We start from the raw sequence: 11,919 nt of genomic DNA on the forward strand, positions 1-11,919 counted from the left end.
CACTGGGGCCTCCTGTTAGCTTAGGATGCACTAATTATGCTTTCTACTAAACTAATCAAGAGCATATATGCTGACATACATGATCATCTAACTACATGAGAGGTAGAAAAGAGAATCTGGGGTTCATGCATACCAGAAAGACGGTAACTTTGAGCTGTAAAAGTTTGATAAAAGGCATGCTTTCAAGTAGCATTAGCAGTCATGCATGCAAGCAAAGTAGCCTGGATTTACTTATGGCACTTGATAAATACAAAATTGCATAGACATGACATGCATATCAATACATGCTGATTAGGCAGAAAAAAGACTCAGGAAAAGCCGTACATGCAAGATTCAGAAAAGATATCACAAAGTTTACAAAGAGAAAAATCAGAGTAAAGCAGTTTCCTCCTCTAAAATGTAAACACCAAAGAGGTATGCTAACAACTAATCCATGTTGCAAATACACATTGTTGCAATCATTCTAGGATTATGAACAAGCAATCAGCTAAGGTAAAATATTAGAATTTGAGCTGCAGATACTCCCATGGAGGTACACTGTCTCCATAAAGATCTTAAGTTTCTGACGAAGATAGAGTTAGGACGCATGATGAAATCCAATTAAAAATCATGGAAGGAGTAACTAGATTCATTCACCTACTTGTTGATGCGTGATGGAGCATCCGTTCTCTGGATTGTCCCCCCTAGACCCAAAGAGGAATCCTTACACGTTTGCACGCATGCTTTTTCCCAGCCTATCAGTCCAATGATGTTGCTTGGCTTCTTCATCCATGTTTAATTTGCTTTCTCGATGGAGTTGCATGCGAAGTTAATAACGTTACATATTAGCAGTGTAGATAGTGATAGAATTGTTTTACCTAACTCTTTGAGGCCTCTAATCATGAGAACTATGAAATAATCAACTTGGTGAGACATTTGCAAGCAAAGAATTGAAGGAATGGTCTTTTAGAAAAAGAAGACTTTGAAGGAATTTCACAGTAGAACTTGTGTGAGAAACAAATTACCATCATTTTGTACTATGTACTATTAAGTACAATAAATAACATCTCAAGAGTAGTGAAGCCTCTAAAAAATGTGATAGAGATCTGCGATCTAGTTACATACTTAGTGTTGTTGGAGCATTAGTTGGTGGATGGCATGCGACAAAGCCTTCTCTTTTCCTCCGAAGGCCCCAAAGAAGATGAGAATCTTTAGTGACCTAATTAAAGCATATACTCAGAGATAAAGCAAGCAAAAGGATTAACCAAATTATTAGCAAGGACTATTATGTTAATTAAGCTCTTTTATATAAAATCAAATTAAGCAATCTTGCGCTGTCTCAGTTCTCAATTGCTGGATCATCTAAAATGTGCTTCATACATCACATTCAGCACTATCTTTATTATCTTTTGAAGAGGAGTGGTTTATTTCTTCGAAAATCAACAGTTTCTTTTGCTTGGATTGTTCCTTGGAGAAGTCTTATTTTCCTTAAGTTTGTAATGTACCCTTTTATGGATAGCCTTAGTTATTTAGATTCGAGCTGGTTTTCTCAGCCAAGGTTTTTGACATCTAAACTTCGTACATTACTACAACTATCCAACCATCAATATCGACGTGTTTTTGGAGAACTATATATGTTTGAAAATTTTTGTATGGCATCCCATGTTGCATTATCCTCCAATGTTTGCTTAGGATCCCGCATCGCAAATTGAGAGAAACTAGAGCTACTGGTATTGAATAAAAAAATGAGAAAAGCGTCAGCCAGTAGTAGACCATTACTATTTTTGCTGCCGGACCTAATGCCGATTTAGGCAACAATACAAGTGCCAAAGTTAATAAAGTACTTGATTGACACAAAAAGGAGCTCCGCCAGCTTGTCAGTGTGACGTTAACAAAAGGAAAAAAAATGCATGGGACCAAGGGAAAAGTTGTATTGGCACTTCCAGAAGCAAGAACGTCTCAGGAGGCGCCATTTCGCAAGGGCAATGGTGGACGGCCAATATTCTCACGTCAGAGTTGAAAAAAAAATTACACCCTAAAAAAAACCCTCAAAAAATGTGTATATGCTATATGATGTGTGCATATATACCACAAATGTTACTTGCAAGCTGCTAGAGTTTCTTTTTTTTTCCAACCATGAAACTTGCTAGAGTTTAGAAGTTGAGATCCCCATCCCCCAAGGTCCCATTTGGAATGCAGCCATTCTTACTATATAATGTGGCAATAGAGCTCCTTCTGCAATTAATTGTATCTTGTGTAACTTGTTTGGAATCGAGAGATTTTGTAGGAAACCATATAGGTTCGATACTTCAACTTGAATCCTTGCGCAACTGAATAACAGCACTATATATTTGAGATCATGATCATTCAACCTGAAAAAAAAAGATAAAATCATTTCAATTTAAAAGACGTAGTCGAATTTCGACTCATATACGGAGCTATGAACCAGCCAAGATCAACCAGTGTTTCCTTCTGCGACGGAAAAAAAAAGAGATTTTACTTTGCAAAAATCAAACCTAGTGAAGTTTGGTGAGTCACTCTTGGGACCCTCAAATCCTCCTTTTGCATTTGTTAAAAAAAAATTAGTCGCTTTGTCTCAATTAGGATCAAAAGTAATATGCAACGAGCGCAGTATGCATGATAATACGTGCTCTACCTTCTAATCAAAAGAGGGCAAGAACAAGTTATAGTTAAGCATATCATTTAGGTCTTAGGATAATGCTGGATATCTCATTTGCAAGCGTATAGTGATTGAAATGAGGATGACTAGATGCGGCATAAACCCATTGCCTATTGGCTGCTCCTTGCTCGGCTCATGGGCGACGACTCCATGTGCGCAGCTGCCGCGGCGAATGGAATCTGCCTATTGGCTGCTCCATGGGACGATTCCTGGTATGCCCAAGAGGCCACCTTGTATAGATGACATCTTCCAAAGTTCCCAAGTGACATGTCTCCTTCCAACTGTTACTTTTCCGCTTCACGGAAACCTTTAAACCTAATTTTGTAATAATTCCATAATAAGAAGAAACACAGTTCAACCTCATGTTCAAGACTATAAACATCATTAATTCGTTACACAGTGAATAATTGTTCGGATTAGCCGATAACACAACACGTGGTCATGCTGCAATGTATTGATCCTAGGAGGCATCAGGTTTCAAGAGGGACACGCAGGTTCTGGACAGCCTCATCAGTGCCATGCATGTGCATATACAATACTTTATCCTTTGCGAAAGCTCTGCCTTTGTTAGTTAAGAATGATCCTTGCAGAGAAGACATTTCGTGCACAACTCAAGCTAATGCAAGGCCAACCTTTTGACTGCTCGGAAGAACACTGACACCGTTTGTTTAACATCACGAATCAAATCAACCCGGATGTGTTTTCTTAATGGAATGCATGTAAAGGTATGAAGGCGACATCATGGACAGATATGCATGCGAGGCCAAGCTAGCAGGATCAAAGTTTTTTTTTCCCACACAGTTTCCCAGTTGGATCAGATGGCGAGCCAGCTACCTAGTAGCTCTAGAACTAACAACTTCAGTCTGCTGCAAATCAAGATCATGCAAGACTGGAGATAAAAAAAAAATCATGTAAGACTGGAGATAAAAAAATATCATGTAAGACTTTGCTTGCAATTGCAAAGAAAACTCAAACAGTGCATGCCCTCCTGCAGCTACACAGGAAAATCCTTTTCTTCCACTCACAAGGCAATAATTTGGCCAAAGAAAGGAGAGGCAGCAAATGCAGCAGCCACTGTCAATGTGCAAGCATGTCATCTCTGCCCCCACCTTCCCCTTTCGTTCTTGCATGGACAGGGCATATACTGGCTGCCACTTTGAGCTACACCCACAAATGGAGGAGGGACCAACACACAAAGGCACATTGCTTTCAGAAGCTAGCTAGGGTCCTAAGGTTTTGAAGAATATATAACTGAATAACGCTGATGACTGATTTGCCGGCCTGAAGTTCTGAAGAATATATATAAAGGAATGACACTGATAACTTATTTGCCGGCATAAAGTTCTGAAGAGCGTATAACAGGATAACGCTGATGACGGACAGATTTGCCGGCCTTTGGTTCCTCATGGAGCTTTAAGCACTACTTAAAAAATGATTCAGAGAGGCGTCCTATTTTTCTATGGCTCTTACAAATAGAGTAGGGTTACTGTAGCAATTCATCCGTCTCTAGAAATATATTTTTAGAGACGGGTGATGGCGTCACCCATCCCTGGAAATGACCACCATTTTTAGGGGCGGGTGACGCCATCACCCGTCCCTAGAAACTCATTTTTGACCATTTCCAAGGGCGGGTGATGGCGTCACCCGCCCCTAAAAGTAAAAAAATTTATAACTTTTTCATATGATCTTGGATGAAGTCAAACTTTTTATTAAAATTGAGAGATTGACGAGACCTACAATTTTACAGTTGATAACTTTTTTATTTAAGATTATTTAATTATTCAAAAAATTATTATAAGTTGTCTAATAGCTATGACTATATAGTATCTCGTGCAACTCAAGTCATAATTTGAGGATTCCACAATCTTAACCTTTATATATACTGAAACATACTTGGCGTATTTTTTATCTACAATTCACAATAATTATAGTGTAGAAGTTTTACTTTTTTATTTATTTTGCTATATATAAATATTTAAATGAAATTTTGGAATAAAATAGAAAAATATTTTTAGGGGAGGGTGCCTACAAATCAGTTTTAGAGTAATATAAAAGAATAGCATATCATATAGAGTCATAGGTGATTGTGCAGTGTGGTGGAAAGGAACGTATATGCGAGGCTTGAGGTATGCGGTTCGAATCTCGGGTGATGCAAGTGTGTGCATATTTCGTCAAAAAATTGTGTACCACACCCACCTCTAAAAATATGTGAGCCCTTTTTTAGTAGTGAAGGTGTGAAGAGCTTGTAGCTAAAGGAGGGATCGCAATGTCACTCCCCGAAGTGATAGAATGCGTCCACATTCACTTTGCATGTCCTGCACCTTTCAGTAGTTGACTGGCTTAGCTGTGGCATGGAGGACCCAATGCAAAGGCGCATTGCTTTCAGAGGTTTGCAACAGGGTAGGGGCCTAAAGTTGCGGAGAAGATGTAGCTGAACTGCACTGCGATTTGCCACGCTGATAAAGTATATATGGCCTCCAATCGCTCGAGCAAGCAAATACGTGTAGATGAGCTTGTAGGTAATGAAGGATGAAACTGAACAAAATGTTGCGTATTGATGATCGATGTAGAAATAAACGCACGTCCTTGTCGTGTGTGTACCTTTCAGTACGTAGACGCCTAGCTTAATTTTGCAAAGAAGAAAAAATTCTATGTGTTTGCCTAAACCGTTTTGTAGGTGCTCACTGATGTTGTTCAATTGAACTGGAATCGTGTTCTTAAAATGTTGTTGAATTGAGTGCTGATATTGGGATTTTCCATACCATATCTTAAAGCATTACAAACGTTACCACCTACTTACACATGCAATGCTCAACATGAGTTAGATTGTACATGCTCCCGACACTTAGTGTATACTACTTCCATCCTCCGTACCGTTATTTATTGAGCACACGTAAGTAAATAGATTTTCTAAAATTATGATCAGAAGTTAATCTTAGCATGTAAATCAAATCTGACCACTTAATTAGGCAATAGTTGCTGTCCAATTTCTAGGATAGTACTCTTTTATGAGATTTTTTTCAAATACTAGGATTGCACTTTTTTATGAGATGGAGAGACTACGAAACATCTGGTTACGTGCACAACATGGTGTAAATGATGGAGCCAATCACCAAAGCATATGGCACTTCTCGTGAAGTGCACGCATGATCTGACTCTTCCTCAAGGTTACTCCATGTGATATAGGTAAGAATCTTTTCTTGGACTCATCCATCTTGAACCATTTCAACATTTATCAATGCACCTGCTTTGGTTTAATGCAGTTAACCTTTTAGATTGACTCTGTAGATCTGTATGTCCAAAATGTAGGATGCCTCTGCAAGGTCCTTCATAGAGAAACTCTCTCAATTAAGACTTCACATCCTCCAAAAGGGGAAAAACATTCATGATCAATAGCATGTCATCCACATACAAGACCAACAACGTAAGTGCATTCCCACTAGCCTTCTTATGAACACTAGGCACTTGTTTGTTCTTAGAGAAGCTAAACGATTTGACCACCTTGTCAAAACAAAGATTCCAACTCCAAAGTACCTGTTTTAGACCATATATAAACTTAAAAAAACTAAAAACTTTTCTAGTGTTTATGGATAAAAAAGAACTCGTGTTGTATACACATCCTTATTTAATTTTGTATCGAGCAAAACATTAACGAATGATGTCCATTTATCATATCTCATAGTCTAATACACGATAATTACTATAAATATGGATATATTTTGGCATAGTGGTAGAGAAAACGTCTCATCATGACTAACACCTTGAGTCTAATAGAAATTTTTTGTCACCAATTGTGCCTTATATATGTGAAAATTTCTACGGGTGTCTAGTTCTTTCTTGAAAAAACACTTAACTCGAACCTTGTTGGGTGGGTCAATTAGGTCCAAGCTTAGTTTTAATTCACGGACTCCATCTCGGATGACATGGTTTCAAGCCATCTCTCAGACTTCGGTCCCATCATTGCTTTTGTGTAGTTCTTAGACTCTTTGTTGTCTATTAACAAGATCTCGTGCAACCCCATAATCAGTAATGCCTGTGTATCTGGTGTGCGGCTTGCACTCATTGATCTTCATGTTCAGGCACAACAATCTCATAGGTAAACTTACCTGTCATCCTGTTGCAACTCGGTAGGGAGAGTAGAAACATTTTTATGAACTTCGAGTTGTAATATCCTCCTCTTTAAGAGGGAAATCTCCTTCTCAAGAATAACTCTATTTTCAGTGACAAACACTTTACCCTCATTGTTGTTATAAAGTAATAACATTTAGTTTTACTAGAAAATTATTTACTCCTAATCAACGTGATATTTTATATCTATGATTGACTAGGCTAGACGTCCTATAGTTTAAACTTCACTTTAAACTCTGTGATTGACAAGGTTGGATCTTACCTGCCAAAGATCGACGTGCCTTTGACATATTGTAACTATAATTCTTTTCATGTTGCGCTTCATGTAAAATTGAACAACAATGCTATCAGCGTAGCATAACCAAAGGTCATACATGCTCCAACGACGATAGACACTATTATGTAAATTCGATTAGGAACATGTACAATGTAATTTATCCAAAAATCAATTAACATGAGTGTTCATTATATTTTTTAATGTAGTATTTATCTATATATACTATCGCATTAAATTTTAATTACATGTGTTAGGAAAATCACTTACTCAAGATAGATTTCTTTTTGTCGACATGTGCTGATTCTAATTGTGCCAGCATTGCAGTAGGGGATCATAGTCTAACTTTCCTTTGCTTTGATAATTGTTTGATTAAATGATAAATATGTTAGTGACATCTATTATTGTCTTTAATGCAACATTGAAAATTATAAAAGTTGACATATTGAACATAACCACGATATATCATAATTTTGCTATTTATTTGCTACAGCTAGTAAATCCACAACACTACTAAATTCATGACTTGAACTTTCGCTAGTCGTCCTAGCGTCTTCTCTTCTTAGGGAAAAAACAAATCATGCAATCTAGCATCGCTTAGCTGCGACGATGAGTGAATGCTCGCGGTTGCTAAGTCATTCACCTCCTGAATGGGTTATTACTCATTTATCCCTAGGATTAGATCTTGGGCAGGGGTAGGTACGTACACTCTTTCGCTCCGCAAGGGCTAAAGTCCTTTAATATCTTCCCTAACTTCCATCTCGTGTGAGCCTATATGTGGGATTCTATGTTTGGCCCCTCCTTATATGTACACTTCAAAAGGTACCGAGAAGTTGCACTAGCCTTTTCTTTTCTAGATAAATGGAAAAAAGATCTTGTGTTGCTTCACATATTAGTGCAAAGAATGATGCTACCAAAATGATCAAAGATAAAAAAAATCTTTTATTAGCAGCTGCATTTGCACCTGTAATAGCTATACTGATGGTTCACATGCTAATGATAAATCTAGCGGTAAAAAAACAGAGCATCTCACACTGAAACTTAGTGCCCCCTATGGTGCTTCTCAAACCGTTACAGCCCTCACAAGACCGATGTATGAGCCTCTTTCTATAGTTAGCCCTATAGTGCTCCTTAATGGCATATTATTTCTTGAAAGTCTAATTTTTCAATCTTAAGAATGCGTTGTTTTGTGGACTTGTTATACATACATGTTATGCTTCTAAACTATAATTTTTTATTGGAGGATGTCATAATATATACAGTATTACGTAGAGTTTTATGTGCTCTTTTAAATACTACAACTGAAACTTAGCGTCTGCTACATCGCCCGCTATCTGCTGCACTTGTATGTAGGAACCAGCAATAAAATTTCTGGTCGCTTCTCTAGTGCTCTTACTTCTTCCCCTGCCTTGCTGCCTGTCTTTGCGTTCCAGTTGGTGAGTTGGATCAGAGCAACCAGCTGAGCAGAGAGGCAGGTTAGAGAAGCAGAGCACTGGGAGACGAGGCCTCAACGGCGAGCGAGCCGGATGGCCGGCCTTGCTTGGTGGTGACCGAGCGAGTGCAAGAGGTGGCGCAGCTCGATTAGTGTGTGGAGGAGCGGCGGGCAGTGCAGGATGTTGTTCACTTGTTCGTTTGCACTGAAATATTTTCTTTTTCAAAATCTGCAATGATATGATTTTTTTTTCTATTAAGAATAGCTTTAGCATAAAACGAACAGCAGCAGAGCCATCCGGTTTACTAGCTCAGCCATCAAAAGGAAACATGTACAAAGACCTCTTGAATGCTAATTTGTTTCTGAAGACAAATGCTAATGTTACAATTTGACAGAATATTTCTTCCCTGACCCTGACTCCCTGGAGATCGGGAGGATGCGTTTGACAATCCTGAGAACGCCGCACCTCATCACCACTTTCCCTTCCTCCACCTGCTTCGGCCGGCCATGGCTTCTCGCGCCGCCCTTCTCTCCTCCATGGCGGAGATGGTCTCGTAGAGCGACGGCCGCAGCTGCCTCGTACGCCATTGCTGCAGCTAGTTGGCGGCTGGCAGAGCACAGAGACTACTAGTTAACTAGTTTGTCGCCTTAAATTGCTGCGTCTTCTGATTAAGGACGAATCAGGTTGCTAATGTTGCTTGCTTGCTTCTGATGCAGAGCCGCCTGGTGAAGAGCTATTTGTAGCAGGTAGGAGAGAGTGAATTGGTGATCAGGCAGGCAGGAGGGATCGAGGAAGATTCGTGTGCAGGCAGCTTGGCACCCAAGGAACTGGGAGATGTCTGACTTGAATCACACACCCTTACACAGAGTCAGAGACTCAGAGGTCAAAGTGTGATGACGACTGACCGCGACCGAGAATTTCTAGCTCCTGGTAGCACACGTTTTAAACGAGTGGCGATATTGTGCGCGTTTCTTTTTAGAAAAAGAAGAAAAAACAATACCAAATTCCCGGCTGACAATTCCAGGGACGCGTAGGAAGACCTACCTGTGATGCAGTCCCTTCCAATCAGACATGTAATGTAATTCATAAAAAAAAGGTTAAAAGTCAGGTGATCGAAACCTTTGCCACCCTCCCTATCATCGCCGCATTTTACTTTTCTTTCAGTAATCTATATTATACAGTAGATATTAAAGTGGTAAAAAACACTTTTAGAGAAGGTGCCCTAGAAAGTGCAGCACAGCTAATTGCACACGCACACAGAACACGCAGACAGTTGCACAGGGCAGGCGTATGTCCAGGGATCGGACGAGCATGCATGCATACCCTGAGAACGTGTTTGGAGACAAAGTTAGTGACCCAAAGTCAGCTCTGCCCATCAGCTGAACGCCGGCGAGGTTGATCGCTGATGGAGCCGGCCGTGCGGGTCAGCACGTTCACCGCTTGGCGAGCAGCAATCGGTTCACCCTACGAGCTTATGGCTGAAAACTATAGGCCCTGTTTATTTCAGCTTCTCACCGATTTTAAAGGCTTGATTTTATGAAATCCAAAAATCGGATGATTCCTAAAATTTAGAATTGAGAATCCAGAATTAGCTGGATTCTCGATTCTCGATTCTATGAGTCATCTGACTTTTGAATTTTTCAAAATCGAACCTTTGAAATTAGCTAGTACTTTTTCTGTCAAAAAAGAATGTACTTCTAGTTTTCTACTGAATCAATTTATCTCAACTTTAACTAAATATATATAAAAATAATATTATTTATGATACTAAATAATTATAATTAGATTTACCATGAAGTATATTTCATAATATATTTTTTAGCTATAAACATTGATAATATTTTCTATAAACTTAATCTAACTTAAGAAAGTTGACTCATGTCAAACTTAGAATTGTACTTTTTTGGATGAACATAGTACTCCCTCCGTTCCAAAATGTAGGCCGTTATATTTAGATGTATAGCAAACTTTGTGAATCTAAAAAAACCAAACAAATGCGTGTATGCCGGTGAGGCAAGATGCAGAGGTGTGACGAGCGTGGCAGTCGGCGAGTGTGGAACCATGTTGGCTACAGAGATAAGTAGCACGCCCATCTTCAATGCTAGATTGTAATCACAGACATGGCATTATTTTGCTATGCAGATGTTAACCGTTGGCTTATTGCCTTATTAGACACTTAGACTTCAATATTTTCTTGATAATGTTCGAAAAATATTTTCTTGATAATAATTGGTAACATATTTTCTTGATAATATATGGTAACAAATTAAAATGATACTAGCCGCCGCGCAAATAAGCCTCATGTCTGTCCATTTCCTTTGAGAATAAGGCAGCAGTTCCTGCCGACAGCGTAATACGCTTCATAATGGCTGCAACCAGCAAGGAATGTTGATGGCATGTCATCAGGTCTTCAGTTGAGGTAGGCTTCGACGTGAAGCCCATCAACGCTCACCTGCCGTTGGTTGTGTTCACAGTTCACAAGTCACAACTCATCACCATTTCTTGTTTCTTCCTCTTTCTTTGCATGAACACTACATCAACCTGTTACTCTGTAATCTATGCACTCCCAGTCTGAAAAAACAAACATAACAGGTGCTTCTTCTTCCTCTAGTCATGGCGTCATCAATCTCCTCGTCACAAGTAAAAAAGTTTTTGTTTTTTCACCGCAATCACATGGCTGTAAGCTAGTACCACCAAGTGTACCGTCTTCGTCCTTGGCAATCCCACTTGGACTTTAGTTAGCGTTTTCACACGCCGTTTGATGGAGCCCTGAGGTCTAGGATATTGGATCCTGCGTGGTGGAGCACTAACCGTGCTGCGGCTCCATGAATAGATTACTCATCCTGAGGCCATCTCTGCCTGGAGATCTGAGAAACAAGCATAGAAGAATCTCCTCTCATTAATTGCAGCCTTACATCGATGTTGACTTTAGAACTCGGTGATCTGATTAAACCGTGGAACTGTCGGTCCGGTAATCTCTTGTGCAAGCTCCAACCTCCAGGGCGCTCGGCCTGGACCGTCTGATGGGTGATCGGACCGTCCAGAGCATGTACAGTTGCAGTTCTCGGTTGTCAGTAGCCACTTCTCCCCTGCAGTCAAAAATCCTCTTCCAGTAAGTGCAAGTCAATGCTGCATTGTCATCTAGTTGATTGATTCCATGGCTCAGAATTTAAAAACAAAATAGGCTAGTACTTCAAGATCATGTGCATTGGCAGATGAGTAGTGTAGAGCATCACCTCAGAGGCTCAGCTGTGTTTCCCTCCTGACCAGTGACCTCCATGCACAAGAAACTCTGGAAAGCCCTGCCATTCCCAAACTCAGGAAACCCAAGGAAAAAGCTGTAGCTCCAGCTTATTCACATTCCGGCAGCAAACAAGGCCAGGATCCTTCAAGGAAGCAGGGGAAGGAAGGGTGTTAAGGTGAAC

General features: G+C 39.8%; 1 long non-coding RNA gene across 1 annotated transcript; it reads right to left on the reverse strand.

The window, feature by feature from the left end:
• Nucleotides 1-11,066: 11,066 nt before the first annotated feature.
• Nucleotides 11,067-11,868, reverse strand: LOC112896529. Its single transcript, XR_003229493.1, has 2 exons — nt 11,731-11,868; nt 11,067-11,583 (listed from the first exon to the last, which is right to left on the reverse strand). It is a non-coding gene; the product is annotated as an uncharacterized LOC112896529 (long non-coding RNA).
• Nucleotides 11,869-11,919: the final 51 nt, after the last annotated feature.

The sequence above is a fragment of the Panicum hallii genome, chromosome 6 (assembly GCF_002211085.1).
Source record: "Panicum hallii strain FIL2 chromosome 6, PHallii_v3.1, whole genome shotgun sequence".
Taxonomy (NCBI): domain Eukaryota; kingdom Viridiplantae; phylum Streptophyta; class Magnoliopsida; order Poales; family Poaceae; genus Panicum; species Panicum hallii.